Genomic DNA, 18,236 nt, shown 5'->3' with positions numbered 1-18,236 from the left:
AATTACTAATTACATTCCTGACACTTGCAACATGTGTAGGTATTAGAGATAGTTTAAATTGTTTATCACTGCTGGCTGGAGATGGTGTGTTGTAACAATGATTTTTGTCCTGAAGAGGCTGAGCTGAGGAGCCTGAGTTTAGTTTACAGAAGCATCAAATATACACAGGTTTGCTGTGGTGTTGAATTTAAAATACATTGGAATTCCATTAACCTCAAAATAGAAGCCACTCTGTCATCTGCAATGTGCCACTATCACTGGACGAGGACAACAGCGATGTTCCCATATCCTATAGATAGTTTTCCTTCTGTTCTGCTGGGGTTTGAGAACAGTACAGGGAGAGAAACGAATGCTTTTAAGAGTTTGCAATTGTGTGACTACTGAATGTGATGCTGAGTGCAAGTCAGAGGTCTTTGTGTTGTTTTTAAATAACTGAGAAGGACAAGGTGATACTTGTACATCTCTAATGCTTCTCCAAGTGAGGTGGGGTGGAGGTTAAGGTCTGTATTTTTAACAGACTTGGTAAAATAATGCAATAAAGAAGTGTAAATAATTAATTGAATATGCTTTCTGTTAATGGACCAAGCTATTTGTAAGAATGTTTGTGTTGAGGGTTGAATTTGATTCTTAGCTTGGCAAAACAAAGCACTTAGCTTTACAGAACGCAGCACAGGGCTGTCCATTTTGACATCAATGCCTCTTGCTATGAGCTCTGCTTTGGCAGAGAACTTTTAATTAATATAACGTTAATTGTAATTAGCAGAAACAATGTCTGACCATGGCAGGGTTCAGTTAAAGCTGCCATGGCAGCACTGGCACACCATTATCTGTTTCTCTTAGTTAATTTTGTGACTTCATAGAATCATTAAGGCTGGAAAAGACCTCCAGGATCAAGCACAACCTTTGACCGAAGACCACAGCACTGAGTGCCATATTCAGTTGTTGCTGAAAACACTCCACCACTCCCTGGGCAACCCATTCCAATGCCCAATCACCCTAGCAGTGAAAGAATTCTTCCTGATTTCCAACCTGAACCTCCCCTGGCCCAGCTTCAGACCATTTCCTCTTATCCTGTTGCTGGTTGTCTTGGAGAAGATACCAACCCCCACCGTTCTACTACCTCCTTTCAGGCAGTTGTAGAGAGTGATAAGATGAACCCTGAGCCTTCTCTTCTCCAGCCTAAACAACACCAGCCCCCTGAGCTTCTCCTCCCAGGACTTGTCCTCTAGACCCTTCCCCAGGTTAATTGCCCTTCTCTGGATTCGCTCTGTCGTGGTTCCTTCAAAAATCTCTCTGTCTTCAAAACATTATTTTTAAGCTTGATGCCTTTGGTATTAAATTGCTGTTAAAGCTCAGTATTTGGGAACATTTTTTAGTAGCCAGCTGCCAGATAATCCATGATGTCAAAAGTGCTTTTCAGCTACATAGCTTTTAGAAGTCAGTAGACAGCTTTTTTTTGGGATATAGATGAGCTTTACTTTTCTTAGGAAGGCAGCAAAAAGCTGCCGCAAACCTTGCTATAAACAGTGGGAGAGGTATGTGTACACAGCCAAGTTATCATGATTTCAAAAAAAAAACCTTGCAGAATGATTTATAAACATTTTTAAGAGGAACTCAGGACATGTAGAATTTTATTTTGAAATAAACAGGAGTTAATATCTTCAGAAAAATGTAATTCCTAATTATGAGTAATTTCTGCATTGACTCCAAATTATAAACAGGAAGTGTGCATGCAAGGAAGCTGACTTTATGGCATGAGAGAGGTGGAACAAAATACAAGTTAGGCAGAGGTAAGAGAAGAAAACTGGAACCAGCTGAGCATATTTACTGCTGTTTTGTTTGTTATAGCTACCTCATTCTGTTACTAAGGTATCTGTCTTCAAGGTATCTGGTCTGATGTTTCCAGTGCCACAGATATTGGGAGGAAACATGCAGCTGATGGAGGCCTGGACTTGTGCAGAAGTTCCTCAAAAAAGCAAACTAAAGAAAGCATCATGCTGTGCTTCAAAGGGTGTGATCTGTATTAATTTTCTGAAGGTTGACATTAAGTGTTTTTAGATCCATAAGATAAGACAGAAAGTGAAACTGGATCCCAGCTGTTGCAGCTGGTCTCTGTATTCCCAGGGCCTGCATAACAAAACCCACAAGGACTGGCAGTTGAAGGCACTGGAAGAATGGCTCAGATAAAATTTAGAATTACAAAATTCTCCAGTAAGCAGAACCATTACACTTTTTTTCACTAAATGCAACAATGACAGTTGTACTTAATAGGGTATACAGGTATGTGTCTATGTAGGATAACTTCTATTTTACTGGTCTTTTGTTTCAGTGGTGTTTTAATTTTGTGATGGATACAGAAGTTTCTGGCATTGGCCAAAGTGAATTATCCTTTTAGCTTTCTCAATTACCTATTGCTTTTGATACAGAAGATAAGGTGTCTTTTGAGCTGATTATTAAAAAAAAAAAAAAAAAGGCCACTTTATTTTTCTTAATCCATGACTGCAGAGTTGGTATTTACCATTATTTTGCATCATTAGGTGGAACGTGGAATAACATTAAGGTGGAAAGAAAACTTTGCAGGCATTTTTAGATCTGATATTACCCACAGCCTTTTAGGTCAGTAATGATTGAGATGCCTTTTCATGTTATCAAGGCTTGTTTAGCAGCTTGTGCCAGGCAGGCACAGGAGAAGATGTCAGAGGAGGCGTCTTTCAACTTTTTGTGGGCAAAATAAGAGCTTGCCTGAAGTGATACAACAAAGCAGACAGGAATTTGCTCCTTCTGTCAAGTAACTCTTCCCAAGCTGCTGTTGTGGAACATGTTTGTATTTCCATTCCTTCCTTTAGAAGATAAGGTCAGTAACTTGCACATCAGCCCTCTTCTGGGATTAAAGTGGGAGAGTTAAGGACACAGTGAGCCAGGGCTCACTGGTGCATAGTGTGTGAGCAGCTGCCTGCTTTGAGTGACAGAAAATAAATAGGGCTTGTGTTAACAAACCAAACACATGCAGGTGCTCAAGAATTCATGGTGCCATGGGTGATGGATTTCAAGAGGATGGAGAGGACTCTTAGGATTACAAGGAGAATATATATATATTTTTGGAGATATAAAAAAACCAACTTGAAAAATGAGACCTGTGTACTGCTTAATGTGATGTGCTCTCCCAGGAACATATTTCTCATTTTAGGAAGCTGTACTAATATATGAGTTTGGCATCTGTAGTATTAGATTGATTTTGAGGCTGTAAAATTCACAAACACAACTTAATCCAGGCCCAGCTCTTAATCAGTTTCTGTTGGTTTAAGTTTCTTGCATAAGATCCAGTCAATTAAATGCCCAGGAAAATCATCAGTTCTACCTACAGTTATTTGCTCATTAAATGTACTACTTAGTGGCCAGGGTTTAGTTGTCTCCTTTTTGGGCTGATATTTTAGCCCTGATGTACTGTAAGGAATAAAATGTCAAGCTCCAATAGTTCTAGCAGAGGACTTGCAGCAAGGCCTGCTTCATTCTGGGCTGCAGTGCAGGTTGTTACCATGGTAACTTCTTAAATATCAAAGTGGGTGTGATGCCTATTGATTTTTGCCTTTTTTTGTTTTATATATTCTCTGCATTTTTTACACATATATTTGTAACTGTGTAGTCTATATATTTTTAAAAATTTTTTCCCTAGGACTTCCAAATGCTATTCAGGACCTCCCAGAATCCATCCAGGACCCCCTGACACCACCCCCCCCATCAATCCCCCCAAACTGCCCCAAGACACTCCAAGCACAAATTCCAATATTTATAAAAAGTTTGGGGAAGTGACATTGGGGTGGAATCCTCAGGAGTTTGGGGGTCGCAGGGTGGGATTTGGGGATCCCAGTGGGGTTGGGGGAATGGGGATACCATTTTTGTTCCCCTTGACCTTGACAAAGTTGGCCATGCAGGAGAAATATTTCTGGTTGGTCTCAGCCACTTCCTTTGCAGCCGCCTGCAGGTTCACAATCTCCAACCCCTACAGGGGGTGAAGGCTACACTCGAGGCTGTGTCTGAGCCGCATCTCAGTCCCACATTGTGGATTTGCCCCTGTGGATGACACTCTGCTTCTGCAGAGTCCTCTGCAAGGCTTTCCTGATCTGGGCCTTGGTGGCCTCATTGACCTGGCCCTGGCACACGTGGCCACTGCTGGCCTTGCCCAGGTGGCCCAGGCTGAACCTGAGGTCCTCCTGGTAGGCATCCTCCTCGATCTCCCCAAAGCTCATCCTGTTGGCCGGTTTGTGGATCTCTGTCAGCCCCAAGCGTTCCTTCATCTTCCACTAACGCTGGCCCTTCCTCTTCTCCCTCAGCCCGTCCAGCGGCGCTGGCAACGGCTTCACCGGGGCTGGCTCCTGCCACTTGTTGAACTCGCGCTCTATCTCCTCCCTCAGCTCATAGCCCGCCTTCCCATCCTGCTCTCATGGAAGCTGTTCCCCCTGGCTGCCAGTGTGCACTTGGCCACCAAAAGCCACGCCACTTTCCTCCTCAAATCTGGCAGCAGGGCCCAGACGATGTCGCTGTGCTGGATGAAGCTGGTGAGGGGCAGGACGGAGGTGGAGGAGAAAGCCCCAGCAGCAGGGTGTTGCAGGCCGGCAGCTTGGACAGCGGGGTCAAGCCCCCTGCCACCTCCATGATCTTGGCAGCAATGGAGGCCCTGAGGATGAGGGAGAGGTTGAAGGTGATGAAGGACGCGCAGGACTCCGTGTACTCATAGATGCACAGCTTGCTCTGCTCAGTGCCAGCGCCATGTCACAAGCACCCTCAATCCTGCCCAGCTCCTCCTCTGACAGCTGCTGCCCCCCCCTTGCCACCACACTGACCACCATGATGGTGGTGTTGGTCAAGATCTGCTGCACATTCTTGTTCTTGCGTTTATGCAGGGAATTCTCCAATTCCTTGATGGTTTGGATGTAATCCAGGGCGTTGGGCACCAGCGACTCCAGCTCCAGGGACTGTTTTGAATATTTGTCTGGGCTATGCGTGGATTAAAATTATTTTTGTTGCACATTCTGGCCAGAAAAAGTAATGCCTTAATTCTTTAACATTAAAAATATTGTTGGAGGGCTTTTGATTTTCCTGCAGTTTCAGTGACACTAGGAAGGTACGGCCTTCCTGAATGGCCTACCACATGTTTCCTCCTTGAACCTGTTACTTTACCCCAAAGTCAAGGCTTGTGTAGACCCTTGTCTGTTTCAGGAGCCAAGGTTTCTGGCTCTGCAATAAACCTGCTGCTCAAAGTTAGTAGAGAAGTTAAGACCCTTTTCAAAAATGTTAAGACCTATACATTCACCCATCAAATTGTTTGTAAAGACATCAGCTTTCCTCTCACTTCTGACTGCATCACACCTTGTGCTCCTAATTGGTGGTTTTTGACAATTATGCTAATTCACCAAACTTGTAAAACTGTGTGCACTTCTGTGAGGGGTGGACTTCTGTGGACATTTGTCCATAACTGCCTCCAGAGGCCTCCAATGAAGACCAGATTCTATATTATTTCCTACACTAACATTACCTTGAAAGTGTGTGTTGTTTTATTTCTAGGTTGAAAAAGGTATCAGAAACTATGCAGAAACTTTCACAGCAGAGACCTGGGTGACACTTGGTTCTGTCCATTTGAGATACAGGCTCTGAGATGTATGACAGCTGGGCATCTTACTGAAAGCCGATGGAATTAGGAGCTAAATGAGCTTTTGGAAAGTTAATTCATTAATAACACATTTTCTGAGTAGTTAATGCAAGTGGATTGAATAATGTGTAAGGGTGGCATGACTGGCCCTTAACTAAAATAGCCGTGGGGAAAGGCAGTATTTATAGCCATGATCTGAGGGTTTCATTGTCCAGTTGCCTCTGTATTCCAAATTATTCCTTGAAGACCTTCTGAAAGCAGCTGTTGAGGGAAGGATGAATGTTTCCAAATCTGTGCTATGCAAGAGATTCTTAGGCTGCCTCAGCTGACTTCCACTTGGTTGTCACTGTGGTCTCAAGCAGACTTGGCACAGGATATGGGTGGCTGATGGGAAAAGGCAGCACATCTGTCTTCTGCTGACTTTAACCCTTGAAGCTATTTGTTTTTGGTGGAATATGAGACCCCTGGCACATCAAATCTGTGTTTGCTTTCCCAGAACACAGGAAAGCTGGCTCCCTGGCAATTGTTATGGTTTCATTAGCATCTGAGATTTTTTTATGGGGCAGAACATTTTGTGCTGTTTCTGTTGCCACTTGATATCCTGGTAATGGGCCTGAAAAAGCCCTGATCTGCTTGTGTGTACATGTGTCCAGCTCTAAACAGGGATTGCAAGGATTATTCCCTTCAATATGGTAACTGGCTACTAAGAAACACCTATCAAAAGGAGCACTGGTGTAAATGTTCTCACACACCCTCTAAAAATGCTCTACCCATGCAGATCTCTGGGGTTTCTCTCTAAAGCAGGCAGAGCTAGTGTTGGAATAACACCCAGGCTTCTCCCTAGTCCTTCAAGAGGATTTACTGTAGTCTCCCTCTTGAACAGGGGTCAGACCAAGTGAAATCCACAAAAGGATTATTAATGACACCTGCCAGGACAGAGTAGAAGAACAGAGGAGACAAAAGGCCACAAAATCCCCTCACATGAACTTGTCAGACTCATGAATGAAACAGCTCAGCCTCCTGACACTTCTGTGCCCAAATGCAATGTTTTTAATTGTTCCAGCTTCCTGGAATGGCTGCACGACACAGTGACCATAGTGATGACCTCTGTCTGGATTCCCAGAGGGCCCATAAAAAAATGCAGACCTGGTGGGAGATGGTTTATAGGACTTTTGGTTGGTGAGCTCATCAGGTGAAGAGCTGGAGGACTGGAGGTGGCTGTCACCCACTGCTCATCTTCTGCCTGAAGACTTCCACATCAGCTGTCATGGGAGTGCTCTAAAGCTTTTTTTTGACTGTGCTAATGCAGAGTTGCCTGACCACCGTATGCTGTGTATTGAAAACTGTTGTATATCAGTTCAGGAACTTGTTTTTTGGCTGGAGTTTCAGATCTGTTTGCTTGCAAGTGATACAAATTCCGAAACAAAATATGAACTGATGCATAGGGCCTTTCAGGCACAGATATCTTTTTACTGTAGGTAAGAGCAGGTTATAGAAGGGAAGGAGATTTAAGGCTAGGGTATTTCAGGTTACCCAACCAGCTCTAGGTTAAATGTCTTATTCATGTTTTGGCAAAAAACTCAAGCATTGCTGCTCCTTTATTAATTAGTATCTGAGTTTTCTATACCAGTTATGTACATTATTTCAAGGGTAAGTTCACAGATAGGGTTTGTTTACATTCGTTCTTGTGCTTGCTCTGCATCATAATTTTCATACAGTTATAGGAATGAACTTGTTTGAACATTCCTAGTTGAGTGTAAAAAAATATCTTCCCATGAGTATCATCTTTTTGGCAAACACTTATGTGGAAAGGAACTGATGTGGAGACTGTTCTGTGTGCTTGGGAAGATTTTACTTTGAAATACCTTCATAACACAGAAAAAAATTGTCAGGATCAGTCATGACACAGAAGGTCTGTGGAAATAGAAACTTCACTCAACTATCTGGGGTACTGGTAAATAGCACTATATTTTCCAAGATTCTTGGGAGTGAATCTGAAGTTAAGGGCCATCTTTTTCAACAATATCTGAGGAAATCTCGTGACCTATCTGAACAAGCAGGATAGGCTTCTTGGTTTTGTATGGGCCAATCACATCTTGTTTTATGATCATTAAGTAACAGGGAAAATTTTATACTGGTTTCTTGGGATGGAAAGAGTTCTGCCAGGTTCAATTGTTATATGCTAATTTTACTAATGTAAGCACTGTCTTAATGACAGTCATTGTGTGGTAATTACTGTGAGTGTAGCTGAACTCTGGTGTGCTTTTGGTTTTGGTTTGTCAGGTAACATCCTACTGAGGGAGAGCTGCATTTTGTCTGGGATCCTGACTGCAGTTTCCCCTGCTTTGTTTTTGATCTGAGGTCTGTAGGAGGTCAGTGGGGATGATAGCTGGGAACAAATGGAAGTGTGCCAGCACAGAAAGCTGCAGTGCTGTAATCGAGCATCTGTTGCTGTGATGTGTGAATGCCTGGCATTCTGGGAGCTGGGACACAGATTGTTGCTAGCTCCTTCCCAAGGTTATTTCGGAAGTGAACAGAGCAGCTGGTGAGGTCTGGAGCAGGTTTAACTCTCTCATGGCTTCCAAGTGCATGCTGCATTAAAAGTTAAGTACACATCAAGAAGCAGTTTTTCTCTTCTGTAACTTGTTTGACCTCAACACTAAATCCCTTGGTCGCCGTCTGAATGAATTACATAGCGTGAGACATACAAAACCATAGAAACATAGAAAACTGCAATAAGTTTTGATGGGCTTGGGTATTGTTTTTGAAAGGGGATTGTTGAGCAGAACTGAGCAAAATAATAAGATGTTTATTGGGAGCTAACATTATAGCCAGACATTAACTGCCCTGGAAACAACCTGTAGGATGCAAGGAGAAAAGCTTTCATTGGCCATCACTGTGCTATCCAACTAAATAACTGAGGATACAGCTTGCCATTCTTCCTACAAAATGCTTACTGCACACTGTCTGCTAATAAAATGTAGACTGTAACATCTTTTTCCCTAACCTTTGATCTGAACTTTTTAGCTGTTTGGTAAACAGACTTGATATAATGAAATATTAACAGGCAGGAGAAAGTATCATTCATAGGGGAAACAAAGTGCCATTGTTACTTAGTATGCTGTTAGACCTAGCTGGTTCCTCTACAATTCAAATGTGGATTAATTGTTGAGAAGCTACAATGTGAAGTCGTGGAGACAGATGAGTTAGTCAAGTGAAATACAAAAATGAATAGTGACAGCATTTTTCATGGCCTCTTAAGACTTAGCACCTTTGAAACTTGAAATTTCCTGTTTTAGTGGCATATTTTTATTCAGGTAGAGGAAAATGGATGAGTGTGGCGAGTCAGTATGGACACTTGCTGTGCTTAACAAAGAAGCTGCTCATGGATGTCCGCCCTTTGTTGCACTTTCAAATGGCTTGAGATAATCATTATGTCATAAAAAATCTACAGAGATGAGCAAATCAGGGTGTCTAGGTGTATACAGAAGCAAAGTATTACTGCATAAAAGAGGTGAGGCAATCTTTCAGCACTCATGTGCTGGGTGCTTTTTATTAGTTGCTTATTACACAGCATTTTGTGCTGCCCAGTTTGCTTTGAGGCAGTATGCTATTTAATCCACAAAAGGCTGTTCATGCTGTTCATTCTTTAATGTTGGATATTATCCTATTTCCAATATGATTTTTTTTTTTTTTTTTTTTTTTTTTTTTTTTTAATCCTTACCTAAGTTTCCTGTCTTTTGATAGTATCTGTCTGAGCTGTTGCTTGAGGGAAGGGAAGGCATCTTGGCTGGTAATTACTCTACAGTAACCAAAACTGATTTTCTCTGTAGGTGTTACATACACACAACACTGGCCACAGCAGAGCTCAGCTTCCTCATGACCTGGTCCTGTAGGCATTCCTGTATCTGATGGAAGTTCTTGCATCCCACTGTTCTCCATTTCCCTGATGTCTCCATTGAGATCTGTGCTGACTGATAAGAAGCATGAGAATAGTGTGGTGCTGCAAATATTCCTGCAGTAGAACTGTTTGGTTTTCACTTTTTCTGTGTCTAGGAGAGAAAATTCCTTTCAGTACCGTATATAGAAACATCATATGTTCATTTTATGCCAATGGTTTGTTCTCTCCTAGGTATTTGTGTTTGATTTGAGACATGAGAACTAGATCCCCACATGAGGAATAAGTTGAAAGTATAAACCAAATTTTTCAGTCAGTGCAGGCTACAGTTTGTAAACCCAACTGAAACATGGTGGTGGTTGATGGAGCTTTGTTCACTGCATTTAAATTTTTTCTTTTTTTTTTGTTTTTTACTGCTTTAGGCTCTATTTCTCCCTGCTCTCAGTGTTCTGAAACCTTACAGATTGCCCACAAGTGTTTTTCTATTAATAAATTTTAGGTTTTGGAAAAAGAAAAAAGATGAAGCACAGTTTATTTTTCATCCTGCCTCTGCTGTAAAGGAAACATAAGCAAAATACACATTTTCAGATCACACAGTAATTATCAGCATGTGTTGTCCAGCACCTCCTACAATGAGCAACTCTTTGTCCTTTCATTTTTTCTCAGGGAGTCTCAGGTCTACCTTGCCAGACTGAAACACATTAGGTACATGTGTGATGTGTGAACATTTTGTATTGTTATTCTTCCATAAACTTGGACCTAAAAGAATTGCTGAGGTATTGACAAGTCTCAGAAGAAATTCCTGTGTTGACTTAATGCCATGGTCAGTAACACAAGAAATGTTCCCAGTGTACTTTCCATGAAATTATGTACTGGATTTCTTTCTGTATGAACATGACAGAAAAGAAGACGTTTTGTTTGCTAAAGGTCAGAATATATAAAAAACATGCATTGTTTTTGGGGGGATTCTTCTTGCACATGTGCACTTTTGCTGGGTCAGATGTGGGTGGCCTGTGTCGATAAAATCAAATATCTGAGTAGGCTGCTTGTGGACTGCTCAGTAAACAGCTCAAGTACTGTGTCTTGAAGAGCCTTAAAACACAGTCATGTAGTATTTTTGGCTCAGTATATTGCAAAATCTTTGGTAGTTTCTTTACTGTTTGCCCTAAGCATACTGTTAGATCTCTGTAGCATTATTGGAAAAAAGTCTCTCTGGTGACACTGAAAGTAATTTATTCTCTCTTGATCAACTTGTGTATCAAAACCCCTTAAAGGGCTATCATGGGCCAGATTATCAGCATATCAATGCAGTGCTCTCCTTCATAACAGCCTTCATTTTATTGGCTGTACTTACATTTTTTTTCCTCTCCCCATTCCCTGTGTATACACAGGATGTTGCAAACAACAAGCACTTCAATGTTCAGACACTGAAAAGTTTCACAGTTTACACCTTTTTTTTTTTAATGGTTAATTTGATGATAAGTTGATGGTTTCAGGATAGGTCAAAATACAGGTGACTTGGTAAGCACCTTTCTTTGTGATGGAGGAAAGTACCAAGATGGTGTTTCAGGAAAATGTAAGAGCACCTGGAATTACTTTTACATGTATTGGGCATGTCTCTTCTAGTTTATGTTTTGGCTTTGTGGGTTGTTCTTTGTTTGGAGAGTTTTTGTGGTTTTGTTGTTGTTGGTTGTCTGATTTCAGGCACATGGATTTTATAAAGCAGGCTGGAATTTGACTTTGAGCCTTGTATTTGATGAGCTGCTCCTACACAGTGATATTAACACATTGGTGATGAAAGGAGGCATAAATTTTCCTTCCTTGTATATCAGCCCAGTACAAGTGCCACCAATTTAAATATTTTAAAAATTAGCTCAACAGCTCACCTAGTCTTACTCCTACCTACAGCTGAGATGTTTGATTATCAAGTGTTATCACAAAGCTGAACGAAAATATTCATATATCATCAGTGAAGAACAACCTTGGGTCTTTCACTGCATGCTTCCTTGCCACGACATTTTTGGGGGGATACTCTGTCTGGCACAGTAGTAGAAGCAGAAAGTTGAGACTGCAAACTAAGTTTGGTATTCCAGTAGTGTGAACCATGTGACAGAAGAGAACAGGCACACTTCGTGTCTACTGAGTGGCACCAGCTGGAATTTGTTTGAAACTGATGCAGTTTAAACCAATCCTAAGTGGATTTAGGCACACTGATCTTAAGTGAAGACCAAAACTCCCTGTGTCACACAATGGTAAAGCTGGAACAGTTTATCTAGGTTCTTGTTTGTTTTGTCAGCATGGTGTTTGCAGCTGTTCTTGGTTTTCTTTATAGTAGAGCTCATATTCAGCTGTAACAAACTTGATTCAGTGTGGTTGCTGTCTTTCAATTTTTCTTCCACTCACACCCATTCTTAGGCTGCCTCAGAAGCCTGGGTTAACTGGGGCTGTCTGCAAGGAAGGTGCTGTGAGCTTGAACAGGCAGGGAGAACCTCCAAGAGGCAGGTGAAAAACATCAACTGAATTTAAAAAGCTCAGAGAAGGCAAAAGTTTGGGCTGAGCCAGTATAAAGCTCGGTCTGGACCGGGATCACTTCACAAGAGTTCTGGACACATTTTAGCTTGTAATTTAATGAAAACTCAAAGAGGAAAAGGAAGTTTTAAAAAAATCTTTGTATTAATAAAATTGTTTTGGAAGAGTGCACCCTGGAGGTAGCAGCCACTAAGAATTAAAGAATTAAATTAAAAACAAAACAAACAAGCAACAACTCAAATCAATTTACCAGTACTTTTAGAATTAAAGCAATGAAACTAACCCAAATGCCATTATTTTTGATACAAAGTTGTCTGAGCCATAGATATGACATGGCTTAGTGACATCCAGGGAAATAAACAGGAAGTATACCTGTTTTCATTATTTGGGAAACGGATGTTATCAGCTCTGATTTTTCAGATTTCTTGTTCATCAAACACTGAGGCAGGAGGCAGGATGAAAATCGGATTCACTGATTAAAGCAGCAATAACCCTCCCCATAGCTGTAATAATAAAACTCTTTTCTGATTTAAAAGAACAGCATGTTGAGGCACTAAATTTTCCAGATGAAGAAAAGACATTAAAATAAATGAAATTAACTTAGAAGCTTCTGATTTATAGTACCAATGGATACAAAGCTTTAAAAGAATGTCTTGTTCAGAAGCTTAGAATTAGAGTATCAGTTTTATTGTGGGAAACTGTTTCTCTGCAAAACTGAAAAGACAAATTGCTTGCTAGTTTTATAATCTATTTATTTTTCCTGTATTGATTCAGACAAATCAAAGGTTAAAAATCTAGCATTTTATATTTGACAATCTGTGACTCAGCTCAATTTTAAAAAAATCATACATTCAATGAAAAACAGCACTCTAGACTGCCTTTGTTACACAGAATTCTTAAGAATTGCTGGGTTTTTTATGCACACACATGAAAATGTATCAGCTGGTATTTACTTCCAGGGCTTATTGCCCTTCTTGAGGGTGCCAAGCAAGATTAACTTTCCCCACAAAAAAGAAAAAAGAAGTTGTGGGGGCAGTAAGGTCAGCTGAACTGCTTGAAAGGAGGAGTGTCATCAGTCTTTTACTAAGAAAATGCGTCTTTAAACTTTACTGCCTTCACAAAGAGCTCCATAGGAAATGTACAGCATCAATTAATGGTATTTAGCAACTATTGCTCGCTGAAGAAATTTCCTGATTTATTTTCCTGTGCAATCAGTTTCTCCATTGTACTTTTTAGTAGCATGTCTGATTGCTTCAAATGAAACAATAATAATGTTTTCTTCCATTTACTATGCAGAGTTGAGAGTATTTTATGAACATGTAACTTATTGTTTCCCTGTCCCTTTAGTTATGTGTATATGCTATGATAAGAAAACCAAAAAAAAAAAATTACATCTATTAAATTAAAATATATTTTGTGTGCTGGATTCCCTGGCATGCCAACTTCTGTGTAATGGAAATAGGGTTAAATATTTTTTTAGTAAAGGACATCTGTGTAGTTGCATGTGTTTTATAAGCAAACCTATTCAGTTCCACTGATGTAGAGATTATACTGCTATAGCAGAATTTTACAGTGTTAAACATTGCTGGCATTTAGCCTGTAGAGGTTCTAATTTCAGATCCTACTTAAATGTATTTTTTTTAGAATGTCAAAATAATGTGCAATTTTAAAATCTAAAAATGGTAGTTAGGACACAAAATACCCATTTTCACTTCTAAAAGGATTTACAACTCTGACGTGTTTTGGTCATTTCTTATATTCCATTTTTACAGGTAACATGACTGCATTAAAAGTCTAATGATATATTTTGATATATTTCTGTTGTGTAAAGTGACTCCAGTAATAGAAAAACAGGAAAGAAATATTCTGCCTAGTTTGTGATGAGCCCAAGTGTACATTTTAACTGTTTAAAACTCAGCATTACTTGATGACAATGACATATATTTGCAAAGTCTGCCTCCCTATTAGAAATAATGTAGTAGTGCTCTCCATATCCTTTCTCAGTTGTTTCAGAAACTGAGAATACTCTGGGATCACAGTATAACTCAGGTACAGATTAGTGTCTAGTCTAGCTATAGTTCAAATGTTTCCCTGGATTTAGAAGAGCATGAGTATGGTTCCATACTGGCATACCCAGAGAACATTCCTGAGTTGTGTGCTCTAGTACCTGAGGGCTGCTTGGTTAGGAGATGCAGGAGAAGTTTTTCAAGAGTAGAAATGCAATTTTTCATCCTGTTGCCAGCTTTATTTGTGACCCTTTGTCTTCTGCTTGTTCTGTTCTTGTACCTGGAGAGTATTTGGATGTCTGATTTCGTGCAGGTGCTTCATGCCTGAAAATCAATTTTGTATAAGAGTTTAACTGAGAAAAAGATTAAGGAGAGTCTGCTTGAGTTTATGCCTGATTTACGTGAGCTGTCCCACAATTGGGAGCACAAGCACCAGCCAAGGGGATTCTGTTGTGTGCAGTTAGTCTTTTTTTTTTTTGCTACCTTCCCACTCTGATAAACTGAAGTAACTCTGGCTGCTTGCTCATATGCCTCTGCAGTTTGGCTCAGTCAAGACTGCCCTTTCTAAAACAGTTCATGATTTAAGCTCCAGATACTGCAGTAAAAAGAAAAACAACTGAACAAGCGAGTGATGGATCCTGAGATGAGATCATTGGGCAAGATAATGAACAACTCCTTTCAGAGATGAAATACTACTGTAATTCCAGCAATGTTCTGGCTATCAGAGTTGAGTTACTAGTGCCTTGGAGGTTTTGCAATCAGCCTGCTGGAGTGCAGCCTCCTGCCTCCTAAAACGCTCCAGTTAAGCGACTGTCTTGGTGCACTTATGCTCCTTTGTCAGGCGCTTGCATTCAATGTAGGCAGAGACATGAGGGCAATGTTCTGTGAGGGGATAATCACAACTGGATGGGCAAGCCAGCACTCACAGAGAAGACCAGCAAATGTGGAAGGGTGAAAAAGACTCTTGTGAGTCTGGCTGAGTGGCTGCTTTGTTGCCTATCTCTGGGCCTGCCCCAGAACCTCAATTTTCCTTCCAGAACTGAGAGGCCCAGAAGTGGACGCAGCACTCTGGGTGTGGCCTCAGCAGTGCCCAGTGTTGTATCGTGCTTTTTGTTTTATCAGTAGGTCTATGGTTTGATTTGTGATTTAGTGTTTTTCCTTGGTGCTGTTTTCCTTTTGTCTCCATCCTTTTCCCAGAGATGTTGTCAGCTAGTTTCTAGTTTCTATTTCTCCAAACTTTACCCATTTCCTAAAATTGTTTTTCTTCCTTGGAAGTTTATTGGTTCACTACTGTTATTCCCTGCCTAGGTTTTTACTCCCAACTCTCCTGATTTATTGGAATTTGGGTCTGCCCCTGACTTTCCCCTGAGATATAAGACTTTGTTGGCCCCTTAATCGGGGCCCAGGAAGAGAAAGTAGAAATTTGTCATCAAATAAAGTTTCCCTGGGACCCGTGTGCGCTGCCTGTGTTTTATAGTGCGCCGAAACGACTGACAACTGGGATTCCACGGAGCCCGAGGGGGAAAAACTGCCGCCCCCCCACTCTTAACATCAGCTAGTCGGGGAAAGAGAAGCGGCAGCCCAGTACAGGGGGACAATCACTGCCCTGCTCCTGCTGGCCACACTGATTCTGAAACAGGCCAGGGTGTCACTGCCACTCTTGGCCCCCTGGGCACAGTGGGCTCATGTTCACCTGCTGTCAGCCAGCACTCCCAAGTCCTGTTCCACTCATCTCTCAGATTGTGGTGCTGCCTGGAGTTGCTGTGACCCAGCTGCAATGTGGCACTTGGTCTTGTGCAACGTCATGGTGTTGGCCTCAGCCCATGGATCCAGCCTGTCCAGATCCCTCTGCAAAACCTTTCTACTCTCCAACAGATAGACATTCCCACCCAGCCTGGTGCCATCTGCAAATTTGCTAATAGTTGACTCAATCCCCTCACCCAAATCATCATTAAAGATATTAAACAGGACAAGAAACACTGGACACAAGAACAGTGAAAACTGTTCAAGACAAGGCACAAGAAACTCTCTGGTCTTGTGCAATCTGTTGAACCTGCAGGTTTATCAGTGAGAAATCTGTGCTTGAAATGCTCATTTTTCCTCACCTGAAGAACCATTGCTTTACATACCTTATGTTTTGTGCTTGTACTTTGGCGCTGTGGGATTCTGTAACTGGAGCCCTCATCAACTCTAAAGTAGCAACCATTTTCTGTGTATGTGGTGAAGTAAGATTAAAAAAATCAGACTACTAATCTGGACAAGGTTGAGGAAAATAGGTTATTCTCAAATCATTCTAACTAGTGAAGCTGCTGCTTTTTGTCTGCATGCTTTGGATGAAGGACAAACAGTAGTTGGTGGGGCCAGGCCAAGCCTGTAATAGAGTCATGGAATATCTCAAGTTGGAAGGGTCCCATAAGGCTCATCAAGTCCAATTCCCTGCTCCTCACAGGACTATTTAAAACTAAACCATATGACTAAGAGCATCATCCAGACACTCCTTGGGCTCTGTCAGGCATAGTGCCATGACCACTTCTCTGGTGAGCCTGTTCCACTGACCACTCACTTTCTCACTGAACCACTCTATCAGAATCTTTTCCTGATGTCCAGTCTGAACTCCCAGGATGCAGGCTCAGCAAATGTTTGAGCAAAGCAACTGTTAAGACATACATTTGACCTAATTTAAAACACTCCTGTGGGTAGCAGACATACCTGCTGGGTCTCAGAAATTTGTCTAGCTATACTTGTTCATGTCTGTCTTGTCTTCACCAAGTATTGCCAGTATTTTCTTTTAGAACAAGTTTATTGGTAAATATTTCCTCTCTGATGAAATAGTTCAGTGATGACTGGATGTTGCTTAGTTTTTCTTCTCAGTATGCCTTACCAAATGCTTCAGCTCTATGTTGTTTCCACTGTATTCTACTGTTAATATAGTTCTTGTGCAAGATGATATTTTTTTCACCAGTAATTTGCTGACCGTTTTTCCAGTATCTCCTAATTTTTCTCATGGACTGTACTTCAGAGACTGCAGGAAATTCCTAATTATGGTTAGGCATAGCATTGAGTAGTTCCTTAGAAGCTTCCAGGGTCAGCTCAGATGATTTTCAGCCATACTCTGAAACAGTTTTTACATTTTCAGTCTTCAATTTTTTGAAGTTACTTGTGCTTATTATGTAGACTAAAGAGCAGCATGGATGCAAGAGCACTGATGATTTCTGTAATAGGGATGGGACAAGTGATTTTGAAATCAAAATGAAGTGAGCAGTTCAGGTATCCATGATGCAAGTCTACCTAAAGCCATTTGCTTGTGTGAATGCCAGTCTTAGCGTGGCACTTTGTAAAGGATAAATCAGAAGAAAACAATTCAACATACTTCAGTAAATTCTAGATCTGTGTTTTACTTCATCTTTTCAGAACTGTGGATGATGTGGCCTCCAGCTTGCTGAGGCTCAAAGGTACTACTAATTACTGAGGAAAACCAATGTCAGCATGTTGTTGGGAGCTAGCAAGGTTTTCTAGAAGTAATGTTTGAACTGTAGGTTCTTTTAAAAAGATTTGGTTTACCCATCTCTTTCTTGAAAGCTGAGGGAAACCTTTACTTCTTTGGAGACAGTGATACAAAGGAGATTCCGGCTGTGGCTCTGATGTTGGTGTTTTGTCAGTTTTCTTACAGTGAAGATTGCAGTAGATTTAATACTCAGTACAGATAAAAAAAAAAAAATCCAAAATTTTACACAGATGATCATTGAACCCTGCTTTTGCAGAGCACAGCTTAAGATGTGTTCTGTAGTTCTGCTCTCTTTGTGTGAGTTTTCTGGTCTGTCTGACCCTTCTGCAGTCCCTCAGCTCAAAATGGCCAGCGGACGGATTCTGTTGGCGAAGTCAAGTAGATGAATGGCACTATTGCATTCGTACGTGTGCCAGCAGCTCAGCTGAACTACCAGGCATCAGTATCAGCCCTTAAAAGCAGAGCTCTGGAGGTGCTGATGGAGGGAGGCTTTCATGATGTAGAAGAAGTGGATCATAAAAATTACATGTGACAGCCAGCAGGGAAACTCTGCCATTGCAGAGGCCCCGTGCAAGGCTGAGTAATGCTGAATAACACTGGTGAAATATTGCTCTGATACAAACGAGAGGCCGGGAGGCTGATCTTGCAGAT

The 18,236-nt window shown here is 41.2% G+C and overlaps 1 pseudogene; it reads right to left on the bottom strand.

The window, feature by feature from the left end:
* Positions 1 to 3,826: 3,826 nt before the first annotated feature.
* On the bottom strand, positions 3,827 to 16,286 carry LOC121365234 (annotated as a pseudogene).
* Positions 16,287 to 18,236: the final 1,950 nt, after the last annotated feature.

The sequence above is a fragment of the Pyrgilauda ruficollis genome, unplaced genomic scaffold (genome assembly GCF_017590135.1).
Source record: "Pyrgilauda ruficollis isolate IOZ18807 unplaced genomic scaffold, ASM1759013v1 scaffold91, whole genome shotgun sequence".
Classification (NCBI taxonomy): Eukaryota; Metazoa; Chordata; class Aves; order Passeriformes; family Passeridae; genus Pyrgilauda; species Pyrgilauda ruficollis.
Note: the sequence above shows the minus strand (reverse complement) of the source record. Positions and strands in the feature narration are given on the sequence as shown.